Source organism: Gouania willdenowi, chromosome 9, assembly GCF_900634775.1.
Source record: "Gouania willdenowi chromosome 9, fGouWil2.1, whole genome shotgun sequence".
In the NCBI taxonomy this organism is placed as follows: domain Eukaryota; kingdom Metazoa; phylum Chordata; class Actinopteri; order Blenniiformes; family Gobiesocidae; genus Gouania; species Gouania willdenowi.
The window spans coordinates 15,027,577-15,041,397 of NC_041052.1; positions in this window are offsets into that span (position 1 = coordinate 15,027,577).

The following is a 13,821-nucleotide window of genomic DNA, read 5'->3' on the forward strand; positions in this document are numbered from 1 at the left end:
ACACTTATACTTCTCAACTTACATGTGCAAAAAAGAGTAGGAGGAAGTGTAAACTTATTTATTCATACCCCTTTATTCAATACAGATTTTGTAAGTACAACTAATAATACAATGAATTATCCACATATCATTAAACTAACAATCTGCATATTCACAAATAGTCCATATCTAATCATCAAAATAGAAAAGAACAACAAAAAACAATTGGTGATTACTGATCAGATTCATTCCTGTACCACCCAATTAAATTCTATGATTTCTATCCCTAAGAAATGGCAGCACAGTGGTGGAATGGATAATATTTTTGTCATGAAATATGTTATTTATTATTATTCTACATAAAGCTTTTCTCAGCGAATGCTCCTGCAGAGCACCATTGCAGTATTGACGAGAAGCACAACTGATACCAAAGCACAAATGAAAATCAAAGCACCTTCAAGCTGCTCTGAAGGCTCCCCATGTTTACAATTATCTCCGTATATCCATCACCTAAGGATGCTGAAGGATCTCTCCTCTAACTCAACTGAGCTCAGGGCTTCCTCAGCTCATGCGTTCATGCTTTACTGTAAATGCCCCGCGGCTGTGATATATCAGGTTGAGGAGGGAGGAGGTTTCAGTGAGATGACATGCAACATCAAAATAGTCTTTACACAAGTTGTGCTGCGACCCTCCCCATCCGGCTTTCTTTTGGTACATTCAAGTGATCGCTGGGGTAAAAGCTTTAGGAGCCCCAAAAGCACATATGTGGTTTGTTTTACATTTAAGCAAAAAGAAACGTGTGGAATTGTAGCAACAATTTAGTTGTCACGATGTAAGAGGGAATATTCTGAAGTCATCCGAGGAAGAACGATAGTCCCAGTGTGCTTTATCCTGTTCACAAAATATATTCTGGAAGAAAAAGCTTTCTTTACTTGTTTTTAGAGTAAAATGTTTTACCTGACACAATAAATCCCTTTTGCTTTGAACCAAAACAATAGGTTTTCCTGATACAAGAATATTCTGGCTGAAGATACAGGGATGAGGGAACATTTCCTGAGTATCAAACGGAAGAGTCTAGTTAACTTTGGTGGTGACCAGTGTTGTGCATATTACTGTAACTTACAATTACTATAGTTACTTCATTAAAAGGGTATTTCACTTATTTTACTGATGACTTCAACCAAAACGTAATGTGTTACTGTAAAAAGTGATGTTTAAGTTACTTAAAAAGAAAAAAAAAATAAATAAAATGCTCCAACTAACGCTATTACTCTAAGAAAGATAATACAAACCTTTCACATTGTTAACAATATGTTACAGATCTTACATTCCATATGACATGCAATGACACCAAAGACAGTACTGACATGAATTGGTAACAACGTTTTATTATTCAGCTTCAAACTCAAGACTAGGGGTCACCAATCTTTCTGAAACTGTGAGCTTCTTCATAGGTAATGAATAGTTTGAAGGGCTCCCAGTGAGAAAAGCAAACTGTGTAACTTTTGGCCACTGGGGGCGCCAGACCTGTAGCTTTCACGTCAAGCTCCCCTCGTGGCCACAAGCGCCACAGCACTGTTGCAAAAATTTACAGTCAGTCAGGCCAGCCTCTCTTGACTTTTGATTGTGTATTCAGACAGTAGGTGACCTGTAACTTCGGGATAAGGATTGGCTCTAAGAGCTGGGTCGGTCGGGCTCGCACTGGAGGAGAAGCCACCGCCGGAGGCCCGGCGCTCGGCCCTCCTCGCCGCATCAGTGGCGATACCTGCTACTCTCTGGCCTTGCTGCCGTCATTGGCCCCCTTCGACAGGGTCGGGGCAGGTGACCCAGCATGCACGGGGCGGTGACCGGCGCCGGGAGGAAGGCGGTCGGCGAAGGCGGGTCTTGGCGGCATCTTTTTAGCCTCCTCAGAAGCAGTTTTAAACTTTTTGCTTGTCTCGGCCATGACCAGGAGTCGAACAGGCGTAAAAATGCTAGCAAAAGCCTTATAGCCCAATGAGTATATCCGAGCCTGTGGTCACGTGTCTGACCACAGGCATTCTCCAGGTCACATGACCTGGCCAAAGATGGTCCGTCTCTCCAAACTTACATGGGTGGTATTTCAAGAGGGAAGCCCCGCTCGGAGCATTGATACTGTCAAGCGCTGTATATTGGCCTGTGGAATCATTTAAAATAACTCATATGGGTCAACTCTTTATGTCAAAAAGTCTGCGGTGTGCCTTTAAATAGATAGGAAATGTTGATGTTTCAAGTACAATGTTTCATTTATATATAACATACCAATGACCCATACAACAGATCTGCAACACCTAAAAACATTTGTCACCATGTTTCATTGAAAATAAACATTTAAAGATTAATTCTAAAACTTTATCAGCAGTATTGAACTTTATTAAGTAGAAACTACATCTCTCATGTTTATTTATCTTGTGAGTTTGAATCCTGGAAAGTAAATCAGATTTTAGTAGACTAGAGCTCCTGAGGGCACCTCACATGGTCCATGTGAGGAGCATTAGTAGAAAAGTATATGCACTTTTGTACTGATGAACTTTATATTCTGACAGACTTTTACCTTATGTTGTTTTTATGATAACTGTATCTGTTTGCCTTAAATCTTGAATGTTGTTGGAAGGGGCATGTGCAATTCTGTTGTACTTTGTGCAATGAAAGGATCCTGTTCTATTTCATTCTATTCTTCTATTCTTTTGTCAAAGAAGTTAGTCTGCAAACTTGCGTTATAGTTAAGCGGCTGTTAACATCAATCTGATTGTTGATCATGTTGTGTTATACAGAAAGTCAATTTCTTCTCTGTTGAAACTGCTTCAGTAACCGTATATTGACTATATATATATGACCCTTAAGTTATTTTCCTAAATCCTCTGACCTCGTCTGAACCTGTTGCACAAAGCCACAGTTCATACTTGCACGTGAGCGAGCATTCCTGAGCTCCCTCATAGTCTAGTGCGGTGAACCTAGTGCTCAGCCATGTGAAGCAGAGTCAACCAAAGAGCAGGAAAGTTCAATCCCAGAGGGCACAGCGAGTCGAGCCACCAGACAGAAAGTGAAGCAGGTTAAAAACAGCTCCAAATATATCATGTTTAGGAGAGAGGCATTAAGTTACTTCAAGTGTGATGCATTGTATAGGTATTCAAGGTAGAGCTGTAATCGGGCCAAACAATGGACCCAGCCTGAGCCCAACACAAGATTGCCTGAACCTGTCCGAACCTGAATGAAGCCGATGTCTCTTTAAGCCCAAACTCGTCACAGCTCCACACTGTTCACATTTGTGCACGCACAAGAGTTTCTTTAATAACTCAGCTTCATTTAGACACTCACTCCAAGCGGTGTAAAGAGTACTAATATATTCTACTCAAGTAGAAGTACTGTTACTTGATTGAAATTCTACACAAGTACAAGTAAGTCATACCTGTAGATAAAATACTCAAGTATAAGTAAAAAGTAGCTAAATTAAATAGTACTCAAAATAAAAGTTACTAGTTACTTTAACCCCCCATGTTTATTGTTGATAATAAATCTTGCCACAGTTCCCTTGCATACAGTAAACATCTCATGGATAAACGTAAAAAGGAAAATACTAAATCTGACACAATTGAAACTTAAATTATTTTCCACAAAGGCATCTATATAAAATAAAAAGATTTGTCAAAATGGAAAATTATTTTCAAAATAAAATAAAACTAAAACTGAGAAAATAATTGGCATTCAGTGGTGTTTTTGGCACTGTGCGTTACGTTTAATCTGGTTGGTTGGCTATGATGCGATGCATTTGATGGTTCAAATCAATCTTTATTCATAAAAAGCGCTTTTCATACAATAAAATGCAGCACAAAGTACTATTACAAAGTTAAATAAAATAAATAAATAAATAAAACACCCACCCCGTACAAACCCCATTCACCACAAACAGACACACGGGTTAAAATAAGGACAATGGCATATGGCACATTGTCTGATATCATTTCTTTTTTTTGTAGTTTCACAATGTCTGTTGATCATTTAAAACAAAACTAATCATAATTTACTCAGTAACTGCTGGGTATAAAAATTTAACAAATTACTTCCGTATTTTAAAATGTACTTAGGTGCAAGTAAAATTACTGATTTCAAAATATACTCAAAAAAGTACAAGTACCTATAAAAGCAACTCAATTACAGTAATGTGAGTACTTACAGTACTTTATAAACATAACAAGCAGCTTTGAGTGCCGCTACACAATAGAAATAAAGCCAGAGGCTGACCCAGCCCGTGAGTTGGGTTCAGGCAACGATTTATAGGGCACAAAATATCACACCAAAGAGACCAATGAGTGAAGAAGTGAGATCATAACTACAAAGCTTCAGCAAGCTGACTTCTATATGTTAAACAGCATACAGAAGTCAAAGCAAAGCAAACATAGGGTCCCATCAAGCTCTCACCTTTAGGACACTCATTCATTCATTTTCAGACACACTTATTCCTGTTCAGGGTCGCGGGGGTCTGCCGGTGCCAATCTCCGGCTTTCATTGGGCGCTGGGCGGGGGTACACCCAGTCCATCGCAGGGCAACACAGACAGACAACCACTCACTCTCATTCACTCCTATGGGCAATTTAGAGACTCCAATCAACTATATAGTCATGTTTTTGGATTGTGGGAGGAAGCCAGAGTATCCAGAGGAAACCCACGCAGCGCAGGGAGAACATGCAAACTCTACCCCAGGGATTGAACCCAGACCTTGCTGTGAGGCGGACGTGCTAATCGCTAAGCCACCGTGCGCCCACCTTTAGGACATAATACCAAGTAATGACAGCACAGTGTGTAATGCATTTTGCATTGAGCTGCCAAGAGCCAGGTTAGTCTTTTCAATGTGCCGAGGGGCGGGAGTCCCATGAGAGCAGCCTCTGCCTTACATTCTCCCAACTTTGATCCAATTCTGTCGTCAGTGTTTTTATTGCCACCTGAACCTGACTGTGACAATCCTGAAAAATTGATAAGAGACCTGTGGTGTGAGAGAGACATCATAAAGTTCCAGAGCTGTGTTGATGCAGTCATTCATTATTTATATCTCAAACTTTGAGGAAACAAGTTTTTTTGTTTTGTTTTGATTTTAACCATGTCTGCTGTTAATAGCTTAACATTACACAAAGTGTAATCTTTTCACAACAACTATGCATGTTTTATTCTTCCAGAAATAAAATATTACATTTATATAGCATTATTGTGACCGTCACTGGCCCTACCTAAGGTAGTGTCAGGTAGACTTTATATAGGTACAAAAAGAGAGGGCAGTGTTACACCTGAGTGAGCAAGAAACACAATATTAAAGGAGTGAAATCTACTGTGCCAGTGTAGTGACATACTGTATGTAGAGCGAATATTAGGGGGACAAACATCCCAATGCACAGCTACTATGCTGATAAGAGTGAACAGCGGGAGTGAGTGTGTTTCAAATGTGACAAAGCTTTTTGTTTGAAGGAAACATTTCCAAGTTATTCTGAACATAAGCTATCCCAAAGCTCCAGACATGCCTTTCCTTCCACAACAGATGTGCGTATGAGCACTGTTTTTGGATGCCATAGCACCACCCCCACACCCATAAGTCCTACATTCCTAAATTCTAATACTTTGGTTACTTTATAGATAGACCATATATTATATATAATGATAATACAGTAGTGTTAAACCCACAATATCAACAAAAAATAATTAAAAAGGTCATTCTGTGCAACAAAAAAACTCTGGGTTACATAATTCTTAGATATAATGCAGCAGTATGTAGAATTGTGAGACTTGTATAGGAACAACCATTACCTTACCCTCCCTGTTTTGAAACCTATCATCACTTACTGGTATCCTTGTGAACGCGCAAAACTGTGGAGCTCTTGGCAACTTTTGTTTTTAAGAGAGACTCGTGACCATTGTAGGGACTTTATCTTGTTGTTGGAGAGTTTTATGACATTTTAGAGACAAGAAAGCTCTTACAGAGCCAAGAGAAGCTGCAAAATTACTGTGTCCACTCGAAACACTTGGAATTACAATATGCTCAAAGGTGATTTTAGAGTTGTGACCAAATTATGCCAAAAAAAAATGTACGTACTGCAGCTTTAAGTAAAATCAGAGACCCGAGTGATAATGTTTTGGGCGGCTATGCTAACACTGAGACAGTGAATGGTAAATCCTTGGTATGTAGGGTTTCTGATGACTACAGTGTTTTTTTGGTAGTGTGATTATATGGTATCAATGTACCTGCTGTATCTGAGTCTGCAGTGTTTCAGGTGAGCTGGCTTTGCTGCCTCTCTCTGCTACTGTATTTTAAAGACTCTTTAGATCCAAGTTAATGACCACGTGGGTCTTGATCCAGTAGATCATTAGTTCTTAATTGACCAATCTTTATTAAATTTGACTCTGTTATGTTAGTTCCTCAATTACCCTACTGTGTACTCTGTATCGGATACAAGTGGTGCACTTAATCTCAATATTTCAAAAAATGGGGGTGCCCAAACAATTAGACCTACTATACTGTATTGTTATTAATGGAGATAGAACTGTCTTCCAAGCTTGAATGATGATAGTAACATGATCAGAATCACTCATCCAGATAAATGCCAATATCTGGCAAAGAGGATATTTCCTTTGTTTTTTAAATTGCTTTCTTCTATAAATCAGTGATTGTTGTTGATAATTATTCATTTTTTTTTTTTTTAATATAAGAATAAGAAAATATTTTTGTACACGCTAATGTACTGCAGAGCTAACTTAACTTTAAGCTCAGATACACTGGCATCGACTTGGCTATACAGTATTTTATTATTATAACTGGTCCATTTACAAATAAACTTAACTCAGGAAGGATGCTAACACAAATATCCCAAGCCCCTACTCAGTATCCTCTGTGTTCATAGCTGTACAGACAGTTTTTCTCCTGACAGTGTTTTTCTGCTGACTGGAGCCTTGTTTAACAAACTCCTACTTTGTGATGAAGTTGCTTTTCTTCTATTGTTTAGCGATCAAAGCTTGACGTATTGATTTTTTTCATGGTGCGCTCACTCTTAGCGAAGGGCTGTAGTGTACTGTAGGGATGTAGTTTGTGCAAAATGTGTTAGAGCACTATGCATGGTACCTTTAGAAGTCTTCACTCTGGGCCTGATTTAAAACAGACCAGGTTCAATTCAATTCAACTTTATTTGTACAGAGCAAAGTGCAACAAGCGCTAATCAAAATATAAAAAATAGAATAACAATCAGACTTCTGTGTTCGTGACTTAGTTGTGATGATGATCATTCTGGTAATACACCAGTTATTTACTTGATTTGCTGAGATCTCATAGAAAGAGCGTTAAATTTGGTGCACATATAAAAAGATTGCACACTGTTTGTGTATCTGTTGCATGGGATTTACTAAGAATGCCGGGGCAAATGATAAAAGCAGCAAAAGTTGAGAAGACCGCCCCATTTAAATTCAGGTTTTTTTTCTCACGTAGGAGAGCAGACAGGCTGCAAGAACAAAGTGAAATGTTGGATGTATTAGTGGAAGAGGAGAATGAACACGTTCTACAACTACTACATGTAAACTTAGGCAGGAGAAACACAATATGGAAGAAGAAGAAGAAGAAGAAGAAGAAGAAGAAGAAGAAGAAGAAGAAGAAGAAGAAGAAGAAGAAGAAGAAGAAGAAGAAGAAGAAGAAGAAGAAGAAGAAGAAGAAGAAGAAGAAGAAGAAGAAGAAGAAGAAGAAGAAGAAGAAGAAGAAATTGCTCATTCCTTCCCTGTCTACTGTTGTTCTTCCTAGATTTCCTCCACAAACACTAACTGCAGCCATCTGTAAGTAAAACTGTGACATTTAAGACCTATGCGTTCTGTCAGATTACATATTCATTAGAGGCAAAAGTACTAAATAAATGTATGGTGTTATTTTTGGCATTTGACAGACACAATCTTGGCTGTGTCTAGTTTGTCGATCAAACGCAGTCTTTCATGTATTTCCTTAAAAAATCTAGCCCTCAGTCAGCAACATTTTGGCTTGTTATTAACTTTAGTCCCTGAAAGATATTTAACATGTAATTAAAGGAGGCGGTGAAAACACTATATCAATATAAATTTATATAAATATAAAAATCTGAGACCAGTTATGGGATTGTTGATTATATAATGTACAATGTTAAATTATTGTGATATTTATTACTAATGCAAACAATTCATTACATTTGAGTGTGTAACATCAGATTGTTTGAATATAATTATCCATACCCGCATTTAATTTTATTTTTTGTTCATTTTTGTGGTTTTGAGCCTCAAAACAATTGCCAGTGCACATATTGTTTAACGCTAATTAAAGACACAGGTAGGCAGCAACATCTTCTATAAAACGCAAGTGTCACTGATTTTCTCACTTCTTCGTTATCCTGAACTTTTACATCATCTGTTTCTCAAATGGGGGTACGCAATGGCACTAAAGGGGATACTTGAGAAAGAGAGAAAGAAAGTGGGAAATGGACAAATAATATATAATATCTTAATATATCTATTCAGGATCCATTAAATCAGTGTTTTTCAACCTTGGGGTCGGGACCCCATGTGAGGTCGCCTGGAGTTTAAAGGTCCTATGTCATGCTATTTTTCACCCTTCTCCATTTGTTCTAAGAACCCCAAAAACATAGTATTTGAGGTTTAATTTCCCAAACTTGTCTGTTTTCCAGAGTTTTAGCCTCTGAAAAGTCACTTTCTGAGCAACCCTACACAAACAGGCTGATTTGTGGCTTATTTCTGTATATTCATGAGTGGGCGTGTCTATAGACGAGACACTGACTTCCTCCTCCCCGCACGGTGATGTAGGGCCAGAGGACGGCCCGCCCTCCTCCTGCTTTATAAACACAAGACAGAGCGAGGGGGCGGGGCATTCACCGCTACATACATGGACTGTAAAAAATACATACATAGCACTGCACGAAGGTTTACATGTCAGTCACGGCGGAGAGCCTCCTGGAGGCGCGGCTTCTCCAGCTCAGTGCCGCGTCAAATTTGTCATCAAAGTGGGAAAGCGTCATCAAATTGGAGCGAGGTGTTTGGGCTCACCCTGCAGTAAGAAAGGAGTAAATCACCCTCTAACTAACGATTGAGGGAATCAATGAAAAAAACACTTTGGGCATGTGTATGAAGCCCATGTAGCACTTTATGATGTTTAAAGCCCAGAAAAGTTAATTTACTGTAGCATAGCATGGGCCCTTTAAATGGGATCGTCTGAAATTTCTGAAAAATGTAAACAATTTTTTCAATTTTTCAAATTATTATTGTTTTTTTTTTTTTTCAATCTTAAACAACTTTATTTCTATACTTTCACTTTGTGAATCTAGTTCAACTAAAATGCAGTAAAAAAAAAAAATGCACTTGTTCATTCCATCATTATGTTAATAGTTTTTTAAGCAAAATGCTGTTGTGGGAGAAAGGGGGTACTTGAGCCAAAAAAGTTTGAGAACTGGTCTAAGCAAACTAAACTTCTTTATTTTTCCATTTCCTCCTCATTAGGTTTTAATGAACTACTAACATCTATCCACCTTTAAGCACTAAAAGGCTACATTCAAACAGATATGGTAACTGTTGACGTCGTTTTTCCACATGAAGAAATTTAATAGGATTGTTCTGTATGGATCTGCCTTAGTGGCATGAAAGGGTCAATATAATTGTATTTATTTCTTTCTTTTCATATGTCTAATTTCAAAACTGGATAGGCTTAAAAAAAACAAAATCAGCAAAATCCAAATGTGTAGATTTAGACATTTTTTTCCATTATTCTGTTGAGTTGCTCCATTAATTGTGAGCGGGCTGTGAATATTCAGAAGGGTTTACAATTAGGAGGGAGTCAGGAGTGTTTTATGCTGGGTAATTGCATGTGTCTACTCGCCATTATTTAGTTGGGAGCCAGTAAACTGCAGTACTATTGTTGAATTTGTGGAGCTGCTTTGACCCCTGTTGCTTGTAATTGATTTTGAAGCACTCATCAAACAGATTACCTTTTTCTACTCATTGCTTTTCCCTAATTTTACAGATTCTGACGATGCGCCACCGTCTCGCCATCTTTCGACTTTCTATTGATTTCATCATTCAGTCTCACAAATAGGAGAGAAAAAGGTGAAGGCCACATATTAAGGCTTCATAATAGACAAATGTGCTAATGTTTTACAAATTTAAAACCCTCCAAAAGTGGAGTATTATCGGTTTTAAAAAGCTGGGTAATTGGAAAAGCTTGTCACCTTTGTTTCTTTGTACTAAGAAATGAATAGGCTACGCCATTATATTTGCGGTCGTGTCCTTGCTTCAAATGTGACGCTGCTATTGAATAAACTTAAGCTTGTATTTTCTGTTTTCATTTCTTGTAAAAAAAAAAACAAAAAAAAACGTGCTCCTAAATGGTTTTCTACCCACTTTTGTGTGCTTTATTAAAACATGTCTACTGTAATATGACTATGTTAACACTTCCCCACTAATCCGGTGTTACTGTGTGTTTACCATATGGTGCCATGTGGCCTTGCTTCACAAGCTGCTCAAAAATGCAGAAAATTTGAATTAATTTTCCCTTTTAAGTCAGGGGCATCCATTTGGATTTGCATGACGTGTCATAGGCGCCACTCTGGGACTTTGTGAAAGAGCGTGAGGCCAGTAGGCAGATCTCTGAGGACTGCAGCAGCAGATGTTTTCCTGCTTGTCTGTTCTTTAGTAATATCCTCCTAAAGTTGATGGACTAGAACAGCCTGTGCTGGCTTCATTTTGTTCTGCTCTTTGACTCAAACCAGAGTTAACTTGTCTCAGACTTCACATCAACTGTGAGGAGCCCAGGGTTGGAAGCTCCCTGTGCAATTGACAAAAAATGAAACCATTAGTCACCAAAGGCTGCTGTCATTCAAAGTTGCTCTCACATGCTTTATCTGGTGCATGTCAACTTCTTTGATCACAGCAGGGGGCACATAAATGTGACCGTGTGATCCGATGGCACATTAGCAGGATTCACGTCGGAATTTAGATTAAAACCAATACAGGACAGAAAAAAAAAAGTTGTTTTTTGAATTTTTTTTGTTCTTGTTTTGTGTTTTTCTGTCATTTAATTTGTTTTGGAGATATTTTACGTATTTTTGTATCTTTCTGTTTTATTGTGTAATATTTTGTCCTTTTAAGTGTTTTTATATCAGTTTGTGTCTTTTTGTTTCTCTTTTGTTTGTTTTCAATTAATTTGATTATTTTTGTTGTTCTTTTTGTCATTTCAGTGTATTGTTTTTTTGTGTTTTGGGTTTCATTTTGACTTCATTTCTTTCTGATTTTCTGTGTTTTTTCCTACTACCCTTAATCAGACTGGAGTGGCTAATACTGTATTACTGTAACATATCTTAGTGTAAAAGAGGAGAGCATTTCCATTGAAACTGAGTGATGTCTGTAAAACCTAGGCTTTAGGCATCAGATCACAGCACTTCCGTCCCTTGCAGAATGGAACATATCTTACAATTATTTCCATGAGGAACAAAAGGTGAATACAAGTCCTGCTCATAAGTTTACATATTCTGGCAGAATTTAGGATTATTTTTTTTTGCCATTTTTCAGAGAATATGAAAGATAACACAAACACTTTTTTTTTCACTCATGGTTAGTAGTCGGGTGAAGCCATTTATTGTCAAACAACTGCGTTTACTCCTTTTAAATCATAATGACAACAGAAACTACCCAAATGACCCTGATCAAAAGTTTACATACCCCAGTTCTTAATACCATGTGTTGCCCCCTGTAATATCAATGACAGCTTGAAGTCTTTTGTGGTAGTTGTGGATGAGGGCCTTTTTCTTCTCAGATGGTAAAGCTGCCCATTCTTCTTGGCAAAAAGCCTCCAGCTAAATTCTTAGGCTGTCTTGGCTCAATGATAGAGAGGTCAGGAGACTGATATGGCCACTTCAGAACCTTTACTTTATTCTGCTGTAGCCAATGACAGGTCGACTTGGTCTTGTGTTTTGGATCGTTGTCATGTTAGAACGTCCAAGCACGTTCCATGCACCGCTACCGGGCTGATGACTGCCAATTTTTCCGACAGTATTTTCTGATTACAGGCTACGTTCATCTTGCCATCAATTTTGTTGCTTTTGTAGCTCCCCCACAACATCAGTGATCCGCCTCCGTGTTTCACTGTAGGAATGGTGTACCTTTCATTACAGGCAGTGTTGACTCCTCTCCAAAAATAACGTTTATGGTTGTGGCCAAAAAGTTCAACTTTGGTCTCATCACTCCAAATAACTTTTTCCAGAAGTTTTGAGGCTTGTCTCTGTGCAGTTTGGCGTATTGTAAGCTGGATGCTTTGTTGCATTTGATTAGTAATGGCTTTCTTCTGGCAACTTGACCAAGCAGCCAAGTTTTCTTCAAGGGCCTGTTTATTGTGCATCCTGAAACAGCCATACCACCTATTTTTAGAGAGTCCTGTATTTCAGCTAAAGGTTTTTCTTTGCATACCGAACAATTTTCCAGGCAGCTGTGGCTGAAATTTTTGTTGGTCTACCTGACCGTGGTTTGGTTTCAACATTTTCCACGTCTTAATTAGAGTTTGAACACTGGTGATTGGTATTCTCAATTCCTTTTTATATCCCTTTCCTGTTTTATACAGTTCAATTACCTTGTTTGGCTTTCCCCATGACTCAGTATCCAGAAACGTTAGTGCAGCACAGGATGAAAGATGCAAGGGTCTGTCAGGAGCGCAGAAACTCACTGACCTTTTATACACACACTGATTACAAACATACAGATCACAGGTGAGGATGGTTACCATTGGAAGCCATTCAACCCTGTTTGTGTCAACTTGTGTGCATATTATCAGATCAAAATCACCAAGGTATGTAAACTTTTGATCAGGTTCATTTTGGGTAGTTTGTTCTCATTATGATTTAAAAGGAGTAAACACAGTTGTTTGACAATAAATGGCTTTACCCAAGCCAGTGACAGCGTCATAGTGGGGCATTCACAGGCCGTGCCCTCCCAAGTCAATAAGTGTGATTGGCTATCGCAACTGACTACGCACACTGACAGCACGGACAGAGCCTGCTCTATTGATTCACATGACGTGACTCACATTGCTGCATCGCGGGAGCCAGAGCCGTATAGAGATATAGATATAGAGCGCTAAATTCAGATGGAGAGCAGGAAATGAAGTAGGTTGAGAATCTGCCGTCTGAAATAATCAAAATGCCCATGCTTTGTGTAGTTTACGGCTGCTGGTTGTTAGTAAGGGTGGAGCATTCTTGTGCCCCCCACAGTTTTCATAATTGAACATGAAAACGAACATTGAAAATGAAAACAAAAGTGAACAAATGTAATCCAAAAACATTGTGCTACCCCGTGTTGATATTCAGATTGGTCATCATTCTAAATACTAACATGAATTTTGATACTGTGGTCCTAAAAGCTGCCCATCTTTGATTTATATAATCTGCTACTTCACGTATTTGATGTCACTGTGTTCAAACACAGTAAAAAAAAGTGTCAAAAGTGGTTAAATTGACAATGCAGTGAACCTGTCTCATGCACATGAACATATCTGCAGTTTGTTAGTTAAATATGTGTCTAAGAAGTAAAATAAATGTGTTTTTTATATGGTATTTATTTTTTTCCTTGTCTGCACATGCTGTCAAAGGTCAACACTATGTGAAGTGCAATCTTTTTATGACAGCAATGCATGTTTTGTTTTTGCAAATAAATAAATGAATTTATCTTATTGTATAATTGTGACCATCACGAGCCCTCCCTATGGAAGGGTAAGAAACACTTTATTAACGGGAGAATATACAAAAAGGGGGCAGTGTTACACCTAGGTGAAGGGGAAGG